General features: G+C 40.4%; 1 pseudogene; it reads right to left on the bottom strand.

The window, feature by feature from the left end:
* Positions 1 to 3,991: 3,991 nt before the first annotated feature.
* LOC122004063 lies at positions 3,992 to 4,774 on the bottom strand (annotated as a pseudogene).
* Between the last annotated feature and the right edge of the window lie 8,038 nt (positions 4,775 to 12,812).

Raw genomic sequence — 12,812 nt, 5'->3', positions numbered from 1 at the left:
CGGTTTTCCACCGGTGTCTATTTCATTTTCGACCGATGTCTATGAAGCCGATGTTAAAAGTCTGCCATTTTAGACATCGGGTTAAAACCGGTGTAGTATCACTTAACGACACCGGTCTTCGAATCGGTTATTAACCGGTGTAGTATCACTTAACGACACTGTTTCATCAACGGTGTAAAACCGATGTAATATTGTATGTTAATAACACCAGTTTTGGCAGCGGTAAATGACCGATGTAATATTAGTTAATAACACCGGTTTTACAGCGGTGAAAAACCGATGTAATATGTATATTTTTTAACAGCACAATTTGATTTCCGAAACAATGAAAAACCAACAATAACAAAAAAAATACACAAATATTCATAAATTATACAAATATTCTTCATTCAATAATATCCATAAAATACACTAATATTCACAAATTATATAAATAATATTCTTACAACAATATCCATAAAATACCCAAACATTCTTTTTACATCAAAAGCTAGCTAATATATATCAAAATCAAGGTAGAACATTCTTTTAACACATCAAGGTAGAACCGCACTTCAAATGTAATCTACCATGCATTCAGCCCACTCGAACCGCACTTCATCAATTTCAACTCTGGAGTACTTGAGATTTGTAAACTATAAAAACACATAAATCCACCATATGTCAAATAACTAAAATAAATGTATACATGTATCAAATAAAATAGAATACTGAGTTTTTAAAGGCTGCTATGGAAGATAACAAATATAACATAGAATCTAAAACTTTCATATATGACACTTAGTATATGCTGCTTAGAATATAACATAGATAATTTGCTCCTTCTAATTCAAGTGTGCAGATTGATAAGAACCGACAGCATCATACAACAACTTACTAGGCATGATAATGGTTGAACAAAGAAATATGACTACACAACAAATCCAGTGAAGGAAGCATAGAAGAACAAAGCTACCTCTGATGAAGAGATATATTATTTATTGTACTACCTCTGATGCCATCTTGGTATCCTGAATATCCTCCAGGCAGAGATAATCCTCCAGAACTGATGCTTCTTCCCATGTTACCACTGCCAACAATGTTGCCTACAGAGCTTGTAAGTCTTGGCCCTACATTACCCAATACTGGAGAAACTCCCAAACCAGGAACAGAACTACGATTCCCAGAAGCTGAACTTGAGGAAATACCAGTTATTGACCCAGTGACTTCATTAATATTACTACTACTAAAAGCATGATTTCCAACAACATTAATACCCCCTCTATTTGTGACACCAGAGCCATGAGGCATCTGCATGAAAAAAAATCCAGAATCAATACTATAAAACACATTCAAAGGACCATATGATGCAGTGAAGTAATGTGGAAATAAACTCATGCCAGACCTAAGATAATGCAACCAAAAGATTGTTTGATGAGAACCGTCCACTAGGAATGCTTCCTCCTGGTTGCTGAACACCACCTGATGGCACAACACCCATTGCGGCCTCTCTGGATGCAAGCGAACCAGGCACATTTGGCAGGTTGAAGCTTCCATGAATATTATGCAATCCTTGAAGACCACCTATTTTTTTACAAACCGTAATCAAAATTCCACATACAAGCAAAATTTCACATGAATATGTTAATAAAGTTTATGCAGGAATGTCTAACCAGAAGGATGGAACCCATGCACTGCCGCAGACTGGCCAGAAAACAATGTGGTATAGGGTAGATTAGATGTTGAACCATTAAGAGTTGACTGTACCAAGAGACCCAGTAATTTGATCTGCAAAAGCAAGACTAGTAAAAGCACAGGGCATGGGCTAGGTGCTAACAAACTTGGTATGCTAACCAACAAGAAAGAAACAACCGCGTCAAGTTAGTATTTACATAAACTGTATTGAACATCTGCACCAAACAACAAAAGCTACTCATCTCTAACAATTGAAACTCAGCTAAGAATAAGGAATTATATTATTAATAACAAGAGTAAAATTACATCAGATACAAATCCCATACATAAAATAACAGATAGGTAATTTGGGATGAATATTGAAGTCTACAACTATTTATTCTACTTCTCTCCATCAAGCTAGAACATAATGGAGCATAGACATTGATGGTGCTTAGTTTGTCAAGTTGTACTCAATAAAGATTTGAGTAGCACTTTAGATATTAAGTTAGCAAATCATATGAAGTGGCTGCACTGGTAGCCGCTAGAAGAATAAATGATGCTAGTCATACTATAAATACTGAAGACTTGTTTAAAGTACTACTAAAAAATTTCTTAGAAATAAAGATTATAATGCAATGTTTTTATCTTCAAAGGAGAAACTGTAACCATAAGATGTAAGTGATTGGCTTCAGAGCCCAATTACAACCTAACCAAAAGTGATTCCTTCTTCCTTTTTTTTCCCCCATGAAGAATAAATTAAGCGAGTTAGAAAGACAAGATTTTATCTGGAAACACTCCCAAAGTAAAGCAGGCATGCATTTGTATTAATTTAAGATGGCAATCTATGGCAAGCCTAAAGACAACTAACAAATAAAGGTTTTATCCTATACTCATGCATTATCACACTCCATGAGTCTAACCTCTGACCTTTATACTCTTGAAGCCAACATCACTAATGAACAAGATATCAAATATAAAAATGTCTCTAAAACTTCAAGCATACCAAGATAAAACCCTGACGAAGGGTAAGGTAGTCAGCCCGTACGACCGACTTTCCAAACTGACGAAAGAAATAAGTCTGCATAATGTGATGTGACGATATTAATAAAGGAAACAAGTAAGATACATTCCTAGGCTCTATAAGATCATTTAGGCAAAGAGCATTTACACCTATCATCCATAAACTGGAGTTAGGTGTTACCTTTGATAAGGAATCTTATGTTGCTAGAGATTCTTGTATGCTTTTCCTAGTGTATTAAAAGTTCATACAAAATTTTGGATTTAAGGAACTTACCACCCAAATGACAAAGCTATTTCTGCTCCAAGAATTTGACGAGTGGAACTTCATAAAGCTTGACTGCCTTCTCATTGTCAATGCCTGCATCAACACTCTTATTAAATGTTTCATTTGCTTGACAGAGCACTAGAAGAAAGATACTTTCTTTGAAGAACAAAATGGCTTAAACTAGAGATGATTAATCACCTTTAATCGCTGATTTAGTTTTCCTATAGGCAAGTAGTAATTAGGCAAGCAACCTACTGAATAAATCACATTCATTCTACTTTACTGCAGGGCTGAAAAACTCACACTGCCTTATATCCTAATTCAATAATCAAAGTAAAAAACTGCAAGCCATCATAGCAAAAAAAAATTAACAAGGTTGTGTAATACCACAAACTTGGTGAAGGATCAATACACACAAGAGAAGATATAGAAACAAATTATTCAAACCATACAATTGGAAGAAGCGATTCTAACTTAAAAAATATGGGCATCAGACAAGTATTTGAGGAACAATAAAAGCAACTAAGCAAGATTCATCAAGAGGCTGAACTAATAATCACACTCACCTAAGGTCCTGAACAACTAAACTAAAATATAGAAAGCCAAGTGAATCCTCAGGCAGCAGTCCTTGGCAAAAATTGCCAAAAAAAGTACGAATATTCTCGGTGCACCTCATCATACTGTCCTAGTTTTTTCCTCTACCTTCATGTAGCTAACTCTTCAGATTAAATAATCTAAAAGAAGATTGAAGGAATAACTATAAACTTGATTGTTCTTCAGTCATTTCTTCTTCGTGGGTGGAATTCAGTTCTTAAGAGAGATTTCACTACTATATTATTTATATATGGTAGATCCAACTCAACAGTGAAAGTTTTCTAGTTCAACATAAATCAAAGAAGATCAAATAGAACAATTTAATTAGATACCGCTAATATGCATTTTGATCAAATGAAATCACTGGCATAAATATATAAAATGGCGAGCATGTAAGAAAGCACAACGATCGATAGTGCTAAAGAGATAAGGAAACAAACGGATTCGTGTGATCAGGATGTCAAAAGCAGAGAATCGTGGCTTGGATGTCGTCATCGGGGGAAGGGAGAAGGTTAAGATCAAATGGAAGTGTATGCCGGTATGTGGAAGCGATGTCACGCTCATCGTCAACGATGGAGGCCGATGACCCGCAGTCACTGTGGCAGTTTTCGTCGTTGTCTGGAATTCGCTGGGGAAGTGGTTTGGCCTTCTTCTCTAGCTGCGACACACATCGGCGGCTCAGCTTCGCGAACGCAGGCGCAGGAAGACGTGGCTTGCCGAAGTACTCCACGGTGCTGCTGTGGCTGCTCGACGTCGGCCGTTGCAGAGAGGACAGCGGGGGGTCATGGTGGTCGTCGCAGAAGGGAAACCGGGCGGAGGGAGGGCAGCGGAATGCAGGAGTAGGGGTGGGAGACGCAGCAGTGGTGGCGGCGAGGGGAAAGTTGGTCTTGGCCTTGGAACCACGGAACGCGCGAGCGGCGGAGTCGTAGGCCAGGGTGGCAGCCTCGGCCGAGTCGAAGGTTCCGAGCCACACCCTGACCTTCTTCTAGGGGTCCCTGATCTCGGCCGCGAACCGCCCCCACGGCCGCTTGCGCATGCCGCGGAACCGCGTCTCCGCTACTGCCGCCGCTGGCTCCACCAGAACTCGGCCTTTCTTCATCTGGCCAACAGATCGACGGAATGAAAAGGAACAAAAGAAGGGGGAAGAGGGAGCGAGAGATGGGATCAAAGGAAGAGGAGTGCTGATTTCGCCATGTCGAATTGTTCAAAATTGGGGAGATAAATTGGCTGGTTGCTTCATCCACACGAACCAGTAGACCGCGACAGCGCCGACGACGGCCGCCGTCCACATCGCCGTTGAGAGATCCATTACTCGTCTTTCAAATGGTAACTCCTAAAAGGAGGATGTCAGAGGATTAGGGTTTCGATTTATGGTGGGCGAGGAGAAACCCAAAAGAAAGGGCGCTAAGAAAGTCCGCCAGAATTTTGGTTCATAGACACCGGTTTTAAAAACCGCGGTTAAAATCGGTGTCTGTTAATGAAAAAAAGGCGCTCATATACATCGGCTAAAAAACCCAATGTCTATGAGCGAAAATCTGCGCTCATAGACACCGGTTTTTGGAAAAATCGGTGTAAAATACTCAAAGACATCAGTTTTTACTTAAAACTGTTGTTGTTCCACTGATGTCTATGAGGGTTTTTCTTGTAGTGTGTGTTTTTTTTGTTAATTGGGGATCATGATGTACTATTAGGTGTCACCTGTGATATTCCATAATTAACTTCTTAATTATGTACAATCAAGATAAATCGAGAACCTATTAGGTCACACTCACTATGAGTCTTTAAAAGACGTAAAACAAGTTAGAGAATAAGATTCTCATATCAAGAGATAAATATTTGGTTGGACCATACATAAGACAAATTTAGAAATATTTATCAAAATGAAAGCTCGAATGAGTCGCATTTCTTATGAAAGAGTTGGACCCTTTTTGATTTAGTCATGAAGCAATTTGGTTTAACCATGAACCAACTTGATTTAGTTGTGAACCAAACCAAGAGGTTAATGAGTTAATTTTTGGTTAAGGCATAATATGTTGGATTTGACTTTCTAATCCAACTCATTAAAGAGAACTATATATTGATATGGTTAAGAAAAAATTAATAGACAATTCATTATTTGCTTGATTAAGTTTTGGAAACCAAAACCCAATATCTCTCTCCCCCTTCCCCTCTTTCTTATCACAGGCCATAACAAGAGGTTCTCCTCTTGTTGCCGTGAGCCACCAAAGGGAAGAAGATCTTTCTTTTGCTTCTTCTTCCTCTTCTTGATCCTTCTCCTTTGCTTGTGGCTAGTACCTTCCGAAGGTGAAGCTTGTTCTCTTAAAGTTGTCTTGAAGAGCTCAATATAGATACGAATAGATACGAGGTTAGATAACGTCACAAAAGGTTGATGTCCTTCTCGTTACAGGTCATCTGTAAGGTACACCTAAAATAATTGTTATTCGATTTTGTTTTGTTTTATGATCTTGTCCGCGCGATTATATTTTGCACGCGTATGGTGTGTGTGATGTAATAAATTAATTTATTTATCGTTAAGTCTTCCGCTTCGCATATTTATGAAATATGTTTTTAACACACTCTACATCAGGCATATCCTAACAGTGGTATCAGAGCTCGATCGTACTTTAACATGATCATAAAATTATTTTACAGTTCATAATTAGTGTTGTAATTATTTTTTAGATTTTTTCTAGAATTATTAAAAAATTTCTATTTTTGAAAGTTTCATAAATTGTTAGGAAATTTCACTTTTGAAATAATTTTAGAAAATTAAATTTGTAAATATTTTATTAATTTAAAAATTATTATTTCTGAAATTTTTTATAATTTTAAGAGGGTTGAAGCTTGCACGGGTCTATCTGCAACTACTCGAACTCTTGCTTGAAAATAATGTTGACTGAGTTGCCTATGTCAATAAAAGTATGATGAATGTTATAATTGGCTATAGCAACCTTAATTATCAAAGCATCATCATGGGAGATTTCCACCCCATCTAAATCTTTAAGATCGAAGATAATTTTGGACCCTTGTGCCTTTTCCTGGCTACAGCCGACTGGGTAGATTTTCAACCTGCGGGCATGCAACTTTTTCGTTTGGTTGGAATCCCCATCAGTCGATTGTCCGACGATCATACTAATATCACTCCCGAGCGACTTTATTACAATTTTCTTCATGCCGCGTTTGGGGGTGTTCCTGTTGAACTCAAACGGCGGCTTGAGCTCGATCTCCTTGACACGGAAGGGTCTTTGATGGCGATCGGTGCCTCGATAGTCTCTTATGGGTGTACCGTCCTGTCGTTGATATTGACGATGAGGAGGGGATGACAATGGAGTCCATAATCCAAATTTAATTAACATATCTCATCTAAAATTTTTCTATCGATCAAGAATATTTAATTATTTTATAAATAAAATTTTAAATTAATTTCCTAACAATTTAGGAAATAAATAATTAATATTTTTTATTAAATAATAATTCAAATATGTTTTTTTATGATTTTCTAAATCTTTCTAAATTTGGTATTTCCTAAAAATTTAGGAAACTTTTCAAAAATAGAATATTTTAATAAATTCAAAAAATCTAAATAAATCTAAAATTTTCAAAAAAATATAATTTCTATAATTTAATTCAGAATATCTCAAATATAGATTTTTAAAGAATTTTGAAATCTTTCTAAATTTGATATTATCTAACAAATTAGGAATTTTTAAAAAAAGAATATATACCTCTGTATGTCTTCACGGGCAATGTGGTTCAGTCGCTCGGTCAAATAAAGTTTGTCGTATCCATAGGAGAGAAGCCCCTAATGAGGATGCACCGATCGACTTTCATAGTAGTGAACCCACCCTTGGCCTACAACGTCATTTTGGGTTAGCCAACCCTAAATGTGTTTCAGACAGTCGTCTCAACCTTCTGCTCGAAAATAAAATTCCCTGTGGACGACCAGGTGTGAGAGGTTAAGGGGAATCAACTGGTAGCACGAAAGTGCTACGTAGAAATCATTAAGATAGAGGTCAATGCTGCCCGGAAGAGCCAAAGAATGGAAGTCAACACCATCTGGGAAGCACCGGCCACCCTAGTATATGAAGAAAGGGAGGAAGTCCAAATTTGACCAGGCCGGCTGGAAGCCACTACTCAAGTAGCCGCCAACCTGCCCTTGAAACTTAAAGAAGAGCTTGTTGCATGTTTGACACATAACAATGATGTTTTTGCTTGGGAGCCCAAAGAGATTACAGGCGTTTCGCCCATGGTCATAGAGCACGTACCCCATGTCTTCCCGGACACCCATCCGGTCAAGTAGAGGAAGAGAGATTTTGGAGCTGACTAGAATAAGATCATTTAAGCAGAGGTGGATAAGTTATTGGAGGTTAGCTATATTCGAAAGGTGCATTTCCTGAACTGGCTGGCCAATGCTATCCCAGTATCCAAGCCAGGAAACAAATAGAATGTCTGCATCAATTTCAGGGACCTCAACAAAATATACCCCAAGGATTACTATCCCTTGCCAAGGATTAACTAGGTAGTAGATTCTGTTGGAACCCCAAGGTTATTTTGGTGTGATAAACAAGTTAAGTTAGGTCCTGCGTTGTTTCTAACCTTGTGTCTAAGTGTGCAGGAGCTTAGGAGCACAGGTACTCAAGCGGAAGACGCAGCTAGCGAGAAGGACGACACGCGGTGCGTCCGAGGGACGAGGCGCTGCGGAAGAGTACCCCGGTGGACGAGAAGGAAGCGTGCGGTGGTTCCGAGGGACGAAAGCCGGAGTGGAAGATTGCTCGGGGAGCAAGAGACGCAGCTAGCGAGAAGGTCTGCACGCAGTGCGACCGAGGGACGAAGACTGCGGATGAGTACGCTGGTGGATGAGAAGGAAACACGCAGCGATTCCGAGGGACGAGAAGCCGGAGCGGAAGGCTGCTCGAGAAGACCAGAAGTTGGGTTCGGGTGAGCCCTTTTCTGGATGACAGAGATCACCAAAACGAGCGGATCCGGAGGAGAAGAACCGGACCGAGGCAGGACTGAACCGGAGAAGAAGTCCCGGACAAAAAGTCAACAATTGTTGACTTTGGGCTCCGGGGCGCCCTGAGCAATAAAATTGACCAGATCGAGTTTTGACTCGATCTGAACGTTGGGGGATAAGTCTTATCCCCCCCAGGGCGCCCGGAACCCTTCCAGGCGCCCCGACCAAGGCTATAAATATAGCCTTGATCTAGAAGCTTTTCAATGAACTCTGAATTGTAATTCCAAACACTTGTGCGCTTCTGTTCTAGTTTAACTTCTGTTTTCTGCACTACATTGTTGTACGAGGCTTCTCTGCCTAAAGGAGTTTTTAGTGAGCTTAATCTTCCTTGGATTAACAACCACATCGATTGTAACCAAGTAAACCTTTTGTGCCTCGCTTTTTCTTTATGTTTTTAATTTATCAGCTTACTTTAATTATTTTACAAGTGTTAGTTAAAGAGTTCGAGGAGAGTTTGTCTTTTTGTGTTTGCAGGATATCCAACCCCTCCTAGCCGGCCGCAACGGTCCTACAGATTCAACTTCCAGCCGCGAGTTAATTTGTATGTTAGACGCCTATCAAGGGTATCACCAGGTGTCTCTTACCAAGAACGACTAGGAAAAGGTTAGCTTTATAATTGCTGAGGGCACTTATTGTTATAATGTTATGTTGTTCGGACTAAATAATACAAGGGCAACTTACCAACGGCTTATGAACAAAGTATTCTAAAAATAGATCGGGCAAAATACGAAAGTTTATATGAATGACATCCTTATCAAATCCCTCCATACATCATATCAGTGCATAGATATAGAAGAAACTTGCTAGACTCTAAGGCAGTGCGGATTAAAGCTCAACCCCAGTGTTATGCAACCGCAAGTGTACGGTTTCGTCATCAGTAATAAAAATATCAAATCCATAGGGACTGTTGATTAAGCACTAGAGATATCGCAAAATAAGTTATCTAGACAAACCTAAGATTGGTGAGAAAGGAGAGTAAGAGAGAGAGAAGAGGAAAGTGAGAAGAGAGAGAAGAGAGAGAATCGATCTTGGAGGGAATGAGCTTCGGGAGATGGATTCTAGAATTTCAGTTTCATTATAATACTAGGAGATACTACATAGATTGCTTAGTTTCTATCCTTTATGTCAATGCTCTTGTAGGAAGTTAGATTGGCCAGTATCCCTAAGTATCACGTAGAGACGATCCCTGTGAAATTCTGTAACGATTTACCTCCCTGTCACGAGGACGCCTCGGTAGATCACTGGGATACATATCTAGTAAAGAACAATAAGATAAGGGTAGAGGTTCGGTACGGTTACCTACTTCCTTATGGAGGAATTGTCTCTCCTTTCAAGAGAATGTCCTAGACGTCCGTGAACGGGTTACCCTTGTAGGGCCCCTCGGGTATACGATCTAGAGCACTCTCTTTACGAGAGTAGCAGTTCCTAAGGGATTGTCTCTCCTTTTGAGGGAACGTCTTAGACGTCCGGAAAGGGTTACCCCTGTCACTAGGGTACCTTGGTCAATACGCTCTAAGGTATCCCCTTTGCGGGATCAACAATCCTCCACATCAATCAATCAAAGAATAGAAATATAAACATCTCACACAAGCATGAATAAGACATTAACAAGTCATCGTATAGAAACAAAGTGAACCTACATAGTTCTACATCTCAATCGCATTATAAATACTCCCTAATCCTAGAAGAGGACGTCTACTCCATTGTGGGGGAAGAACAACCCCATAACATAAAGAAAAGCATACTTACAACCCTAGAAGGAAAGGAAGAAGAGATGTTTGATTATTCCGATGTCTTGGGGATGCTTCCTTGCTCCGGAGATGGACGGATCGTGAAGAGACGGCGGTGGATGAAGCTCGACGGATTTCCCTGAGGGGAGGGACGAAGTCCCGAACCAAAGATGTCCCAAAAATAGGTTTCTTGACCCTTTTATAAGCTAGGGTATGGGCGCCGCACAGCCCGTGGCACGACTTTGCAAGGTTGGCACGGCCACGCCCATCCTCTCCTCTGGCGAAGCTGCACGGCCGTGCCGATTGGCACGGCCGTGTGGTCTCTGGCTTTTGCTCCCTGAGGCACAGCTGTGCAAGGATGCACGGCCGGGCATTCCTTTGTCTCGGCCTGGGGTGGCACGACTGTGCAATGATGCACGACCGTGTGCTGCTTGGCCTCTGCCATGGCCGCACGACCGTGCAAGGGTGCACGGTCGTGCACTGCTCCGCCTCTGCCATGGTCGCACGGTCGTGCAAGGGTGCACAACCGTGCACTGCTCCCTTTTGTCTGGTCACACGACCGTGTGTTGCACGGTCGTGTTCTTTGGCTTATTTTGGTGTGTAGATAATCGTCGTTTTTTCTTCGAAAATCATCCCTGTCAACACAAAACCAAACAAAGAGCAGATATCCGAACAAAAGAATATATATAATGAATACAGACGAAAGAGGCAATCATGCAATGGATATATATGAATAAAGTACGTGGATGTGCGCTAAAAAATGCGTAAATGATCATAATATTTGCGCACATCACCCAGCAAATGTTTGTTCGGGCAAAAAGTGGATGGTTCCTTAGATATATTATGACTGAGCGAGGGATAGAAGCCAACCCAAGCTACGTGTAAACCCTCCAAGACATGTCTCCCCCACATAATCTAAAGTAACCACAAAGACTGACTGGTCGGATCACAACCCTATCTCGCTTCATCTCTCGATCGACCGATCAAAGCTTGCCTTTTTTCAAGATCCTCCGTCGAGTGATCAAATTTCAGTGGGATGTCGACTGTGATAAAGCTTTCGAGAAATTAAAAAATTACTTGTCTGCTCTACCTATACTAGCTAAGCCAGTGACGGGCGAACCTTTATGGGTGTATTTGTCAGCCAATGAGCATTCAGTCGAGTCAGTATTGGTGAGGCAGGAGAGAAAATATCAAAAGTCTGAATACTTTCTAAGTCATTAATTAAAAGAAGTCAAGTGTCGGTACACTGCACTCTATAAATTAGCATATGGACTGGTCTTAGATGCTTGGAGGTTACGTCCTTATTTTACTTTTCATCCAATCGTAGCACTTACTAACAACACTTTGGGTCGAGTACTTATCAATCCAGAAGCCTCTGGGAAGTTGATTAAGGGGATCACAGGGCTTAGTGAGTATAATATATAGTACCAACCCCGAGAGGCCATTAAAGCCTAGGTCTTAAGTGTGGATCATCCACTCGGCAGGGCAGTGAGATAGACATTTCTTATGATATCATTGAGGGAGAATAGAATACAGTTATCCGTGTGGTTAGACTATCGAGCTACTAACAATGAAGTGGAATGTAAGGCATTAATAGTCAGACTACAGGCCGCCCGACACGTAGGTTCCACCCGAGTTTTACTCTATTCAAATTTTTAGTTAGCCGTGCAACAGTTGTCTGGCAATTTTGAGATTAACAATGAGCGACTCAAGTTATATGTAGAGGCATTCGACAAGTTGAAGGCTGAATTTCAAGAGCTAATTATACAGAAAATTCCTCGTGTAGAGAATCAAACAGTAGATAAGTTAGCTAAATTGGCCTCTGTCATAGTCCCATGAATTTTGGATAAGCCCATGGAATATACGTTATTATGGCAAAAGGTGATTCGCTCGCCCACAACGACTCCGCCAACCCGTCCCTAGGTCAACACGGACACATTGAGAGGCAGGTTGAGATAGAACTACAGGATGACTGGAGGATGTTATTGATTTCATTTCTTCAGAACGACCTCTTACCCGAAGACTGGGAGTAAACCAGGATGCTCAAGAAAAGAGTAGGGTGATTCACCTTGATAGGAGATAATCTTTACAAGCGAGCTTTTTCTCAACCTCTACTCAAACGTGTCAGTCCCGAGGACATACAATATATCTTACAAGAAGTACATCAAGGGTTTTGTGAAAGTCACCCAGCGGACGCTCACTTGTCCGAAAAATAGTGCTAGTTGGATATTTTTGGCCTATCTTGTAGATTTATACAACTCGATTGGTGTTAATTTACTTATCTTGTCAAAAATATCAGAATATCTCGCACCGTCTCGCCGAGTTATTACAGACTTCTATGATTTCATGCCCATTCAACAAATGAGGCACAGATATTGTGGGACTGTTCTCAATGCCACCCACTCAAAAAAGGTTCCTCCTGGTGGTAATAGATTATTTTTTCAAGTGGATAGAGGTCGAACCACTGACCAAAATAACCCAGAGGATGGTCATCAAATTCTTATGGCAGAATATTTTATGTCGGTTTAGGATT

The sequence above is a fragment of the Zingiber officinale genome, chromosome 7B, assembly GCF_018446385.1.
Source record: "Zingiber officinale cultivar Zhangliang chromosome 7B, Zo_v1.1, whole genome shotgun sequence".
In the NCBI taxonomy this organism is placed as follows: domain Eukaryota; kingdom Viridiplantae; phylum Streptophyta; class Magnoliopsida; order Zingiberales; family Zingiberaceae; genus Zingiber; species Zingiber officinale.
Note: the sequence above shows the minus strand (reverse complement) of the source record. Positions and strands in the feature narration are given on the sequence as shown.